Raw genomic sequence first — 5,607 nt, forward strand, 5'->3', positions numbered from 1 at the left:
TTGTGGTCAGTTCATCACATGTCTCTGCCATGTCTCTCCCACAGGAGACCGTTCTCTACAAATTTCTCCAATGTGAGTCCTTCCCATGGACTGCAGTTTCCCATGAACTGCTCCAGCGTGGGTCCCTTCCTTTGGGTGCAGTCCTTCAGGAACAAAGTGCTTCAGTGTGGATTCCCTGTAGGGTCATGATTTATCACATATGTTATCACATAAGTGCTACTGCACTGATTGGCTGATTGGCTCAGTTTTAGCCAGCAGTTCTACTGGTCATAGAGGAAGCTTCTGGTGTATTCTAAAAGAAGTCACCCCTGTAACCCCCTCTGCTATCAAACCCATATCACACTCATGTAATATACCAAATTACTTCAGAGCAGAATAATTTTCTTCTATTTTTCTAAACAGACAAATAAGCAGAGAAATAGACAAATAAATGCCCTTATTTTTCATTGCAACTGAGCACCAAAGATGTAACATGGTGTCACTGGAAGCCTTGAATGTGAGCTCTTAGATTGTTACACAGGCACTGGACCCCCATTAAAAAGGCTGTATAAACACTAAGTCACTCAAAAACATAAGGCCTAAATATTTATGCATCTGATCAGTAGTGAAACACATTCAAACATTGAATTATGTACTTCCTTTCCACTTATATTGAATGAGATCTGAAATTCGCAGCAGTCATCCTGGTAATAAAATGGTAATAAAACATAAAAACGGATTTGTCAGACCCCTCTCATATCAACTTCCACAGCTCAGCCAAGGATACATTTTTATTCATCTCAGACAGGGATCTAAAATTTTAAATTCCTTCAGGAGCTTAGGGACTTAAGTGATGATTTTAGACATGAGCAAATGATCACTGTTTCTCTTAAATACAATTCAGGATATACTCTTATACCATATTTTTGTGTCATACTTTTTGTCATATCCATATGCCATACTCTTAGCATTAATTTAGTAAAGTGGTTTGTGACCTTATATTAATTTTATGCTGAATTATTGTTTTTTCATAGAATCATAGAATGCTTTCAATGGGAAGGAAACTTTAAATGTCAGCTAGTCCAACCTCCCCTGCAATAATCTGGGATATCTTCAACTAGATCAAGTTTTTCAAAACTGTCCAACCTGATCTTCAGTGTTTCCACATTTTTAGTTTTTAATATCTTACGTCCTATTTCTCCCTGTAATTCCCATATCCTTAGGTTGAATATAGTGTAAACAATGTGAAAGAAAGAAATAAGGTCTCTGTTATTGGTCAGCTCAATTTTTCAGCACATCAATAGGATTAATCTTTTCCAGGATGACAAAAATTAGCTCAAGATTTTCAATAATTGCAAAGAGGAAATAAAAATGAGAGCTGGAACATTTTCACACCATAACAAACCTTATTGCATATATTTGAGATATTCTAATACTTAGGTATCTTTTCCAGGATGATAAAAATTAGCTCAAGATTTTCAATAATTGCAAAGAGGAAATAAAATGAGAGCTGGAACATTTTCACACCATAACAAACCTTATTGCATATATTTGAGATATTCTAAGAATACTTAGGTTTTATTAGGTTGTTGTAACCTGTTGCACATTCCCAAAAGGTAAGTATCAGCAGCTGCCTGTTTCATTTCCCTGTAAAAATCCTATATTTGACTAGTTCATGATGTAGACCATTCAGTCTCCATATATTTTTAAAATGGAAACTGGTTTAGAGATCATGTCTTAGAACATATTGTGAAGCTACTGTGGGAATGGAGAGTCTGGTCCTAATATCACAGATCAATTAAAAATCTACATATCCTTTAATGGCTCCCAATCTAAGGCAAACTTGACTATTCTATAGCACTTTCAATCTGTCCATCCTAGAGAGTTTAATAAGCATAAATATGATAAATACTTTTGACAAGTAAGTACATCAAGGCACAAAAAAAGGAAACAAGCAATACTAATTGCTGGGATAAAGCCAGATGTCCCAGTCCCGTCCTAGAAAACAAACCTTAGATATGTTAAAAAACACAGTTTAGTCATGTAATGTCTCTTAGCAATGAATAAAAAGAAGCGGATATGCCAAACAATTTTAATGCCTATTTTACAATGAAATGAATCATGTCCTAATCTCCAGTGACTATATCAACCAGATTTTATTGACTATGAAGATAGACCTGCATAAATAGCTCAGATAGACACATCTAAACTCTATACTTAGTGAGACAAATCCCACCTAAAAACTTGGAAATTGTTATGTAAGACATTAAGCACTTTTGAACTTCATTCCTTTTTTCAAAAAAAATTAATGAAAGTAATTGTAAAACTTGTTTTCTTGAAAGCTTTATATCTTTGTATCTCCTAGGGGCTTTTGCTGTATTCCTGTTTGAAGGTGATTGGTTGGGGGGTTTTTAGTTTTCTTTTTTCATTTTTACCAAGAAATTAATAACCTAAGAAGACTAGACAAAGGAAGAGAGAATAGTATAGCAAGGCAATTTTTGATCTTTTAGTAGTGAGTTGATATATTTCTCACTTAAGCCACTTACAAAATTATTTGTTCTTGCCAGATAGTTATAACAACAAATTAATTTTTTTTTTTTGCTGCTGCTTGCTCCTCTTTCTATATGCTTCATTCCTCTTATACATTTCTATATATGCAAGTATCAGCCTATAATTTCTCTCTGCACCATGAAACTAATATCCTGTGATGGAATGCTAATTTAATTGAACTTACTTCGAAGCGGATGTTGTGCTGTCATTTCACGCAAAGTTTCAATAAATCTTGTCTAACTACTGTGTAGTTTCTTAAAGAATAGTCTTTTCAAGCTCAGAAACCTCTTCATTAATTTATTTTGATAGGTTTAGACATCACAAGAGAACTCTGTTGCAAACACTTATTCAAATGTAAGTTGACATGCTAGGGGTAAAAATACACCTCAACTATTATGTTCTTTAGTTTGGTGTTTCCAAGGATATGAGAGTTATAAAGGGTCAATATCCATCTGGTACTGAGGCAGATACTAAACAGAAAGTTTATATTTCAGAACTAATTACTGTACAAGTTATTTGTAACTAGGTCTCTACAAAACAAACAAACTCCCACAAATTGGACTCCCATTATGTGTGCTGACAGAAGCATTATTTCTGTACTGAAATTCCCATTCTGACAGTAAAACCCAAAAACTCCCTAGGAATATTTTGCATGATGCTGCTCCATAATGGTCAAGATCTCCTGTCCTGGTAGAGTTTTCTAGGCCCAATTGGCTAGCTTTATCGTTAAAGTATATCTGACTGACAGCACCATCTATTCATGAGTCTTGGAAAGGTCAACAAGATGCATCTGGAACGATATTTGCAACTGAACTTCTGCTTGAAAGGTGAATTAAAATAATGGAACTGTAAATAAGGGGATGCAACAGAATATAAATGAGAAAGAAACTCTGAAAGACTTCTGACAAGGTTCTTTAGTAGGACAGGAAAATTACTTGTATCTAAGGCAATTATAAAATAACTAATTCCTAAATTTTTCTGACTAAACCAAGCCTCTGAAACATGGTGTTTATCTTTCCAACTCTTCCAGCATAACAACCATGAAATGTGTCTCCTGTACAACACCTATAATTACAAATTTTTCATGTTCAGTGTTATTGCCTAAACCAGACAAAATTGTAAGAATAAGACACCTCTTTCCCAAAAAATAAGAACGACATTTTCAGAAACACAGACTTCATAACTGAAAGGCTACCATGCTGAAGTTGAAAGTTTCCACCTTAAAGAACAGTAATTTGCACAATCAAAGGAGAGGATTATCTGATAGAGATACTTGTAGATTACAGACGCATCCGGGATAAAGAGCCATCTCTGATCCTCTAATAACTGGATGAGCAGGAAATAAAATTAAAAAATTTGTGGGGTTTTTTGTGTCTATGCCCAAAGAAAGACCATAGTGATCAGTTGGAAGCAGACCCAAAAAAAAAGACAGAGTAAATAGGAGGAAATAAAAAATAACCCAGAAATGTACATTAGCATCACTGGCACATAGAGGTTACTGTTTTCTAGGCTTCAAAATTGCAGTTATGCAAAAAGGCAAGTTTCAGACTCACTGGCGCAGAATCTTGAGCATCAAGGCAAGGTGAATAGGACTTCCAATACCTCCTATGAAAACTGAATAGCAAGCTGTTTATCCTCAGTTCATCTGCAATATGAATCAGCCCTGACACAACTTAAATCTGTGATCAAAGTGGGTGCATAAACCAAAATTAGTGCTATAGCTGAACCAACTACAAGCAAATCTAAGTATTTCCCCCAGAAGTTTACTGAAAAAATATAGAATATAAACTAATTTCCAGCTTTAAATATTCCAAAACCCCACAAAGACTTTATTGATATTTCATGTGTGAAAGATTTATCATGTAAATATTAGAATGTTGATGACTTGACTGGTCATTTTCACTGATTATTACTGATTGAGAAACCAATACTTGAGTTCTAGAAAGTACATTATGTTATATTAGGTTGTGTTACACTTACTATATATGTTATAGTTATTGTATTATTGTATTGTATTACTTGACACAATTATTTCTTTGGATTTGTGGATCTTTAACATTATCTGTACTAACATATACGAAAAATTTTGCTCTTGTCTGTTGCAAACTATTCTTGAAATACCAAATATTTATATTCTTTCAATGCTTCAATCACCAAAGCCTAGCAAATCTACATTTAATTTTTTTCTACATTCTTCTTAAATGTCTGCAATTAAATTCAAGTCTGCTCAAGTTAAACATGCTTCAGGGAACCACCGATTTAGATATACTTCTCATTAGCACACTTAATATTGACACTACCTTACACGGACATAAAGAGCTAAACTTTTCTAGAATACAGCTGACTGCAAATCAGAAGTTTCCAGCTGTTTCTAAACTGCCATGAATATACGTGCTGCATCCTGTGGACCCAGTGCCTTCACTTTTCACATAATTACTCTCTTGTCAACTCTGTCCTTCTTTCCAGTAATTCCAGCTCATTCTATTTGCAGCTTCCACTAAAATGAAAAACACAAGCTGCTCCCTTCCCCCTGCTCCCTCTGGTGAGAGACCAAAGGCAGAGGTAAGAACAATATATGGGAAACACAATTGGACTTTAACCCCTCAACAATCAGATAAGAAAACAAAGAGTAACAGCATCATTATTAATAACAAAAAAATCTACAAATGCAGGGTGATTGACATGCAAAAATGCTTACCAACCAACCTGCTGCTGCGCGACCCCTATGATAATGACAAAAATGGCAGCAGACGCTTTGCAGGCCACCTTTCTCTTCCTGACCATGATTCATGCCCCGCTCCTTCTCAGAAGTGAGAATCCCTTACTTCCAACCCGTGGCAGTTACGGGAAGTGGTAATAATCTAGAAATCTACAGTAACAATCTAGAAATGCCCACATGCTTCCAGGCTCTGCTGCCTCACAGCTAGTGTGAAAAAATAAACTCTGTCCTGCCGAGAACCAGGACACACCCTCACAGTTAAAAAGTGTTTGCTGACATTCAGAGGGGGCCTCCTGTGCTTCATTTTGTGGTAAAACATAAAAAATGGTTGATCAGGTAAGCAGTAGAATTTGGACAAT

This window comes from Corvus brachyrhynchos, unplaced genomic scaffold (genome assembly GCF_000691975.1).
Source record: "Corvus brachyrhynchos isolate BGI_N302 unplaced genomic scaffold, ASM69197v1 scaffold71, whole genome shotgun sequence".
Lineage (NCBI taxonomy): Eukaryota > Metazoa > Chordata > Aves > Passeriformes > Corvidae > Corvus > Corvus brachyrhynchos.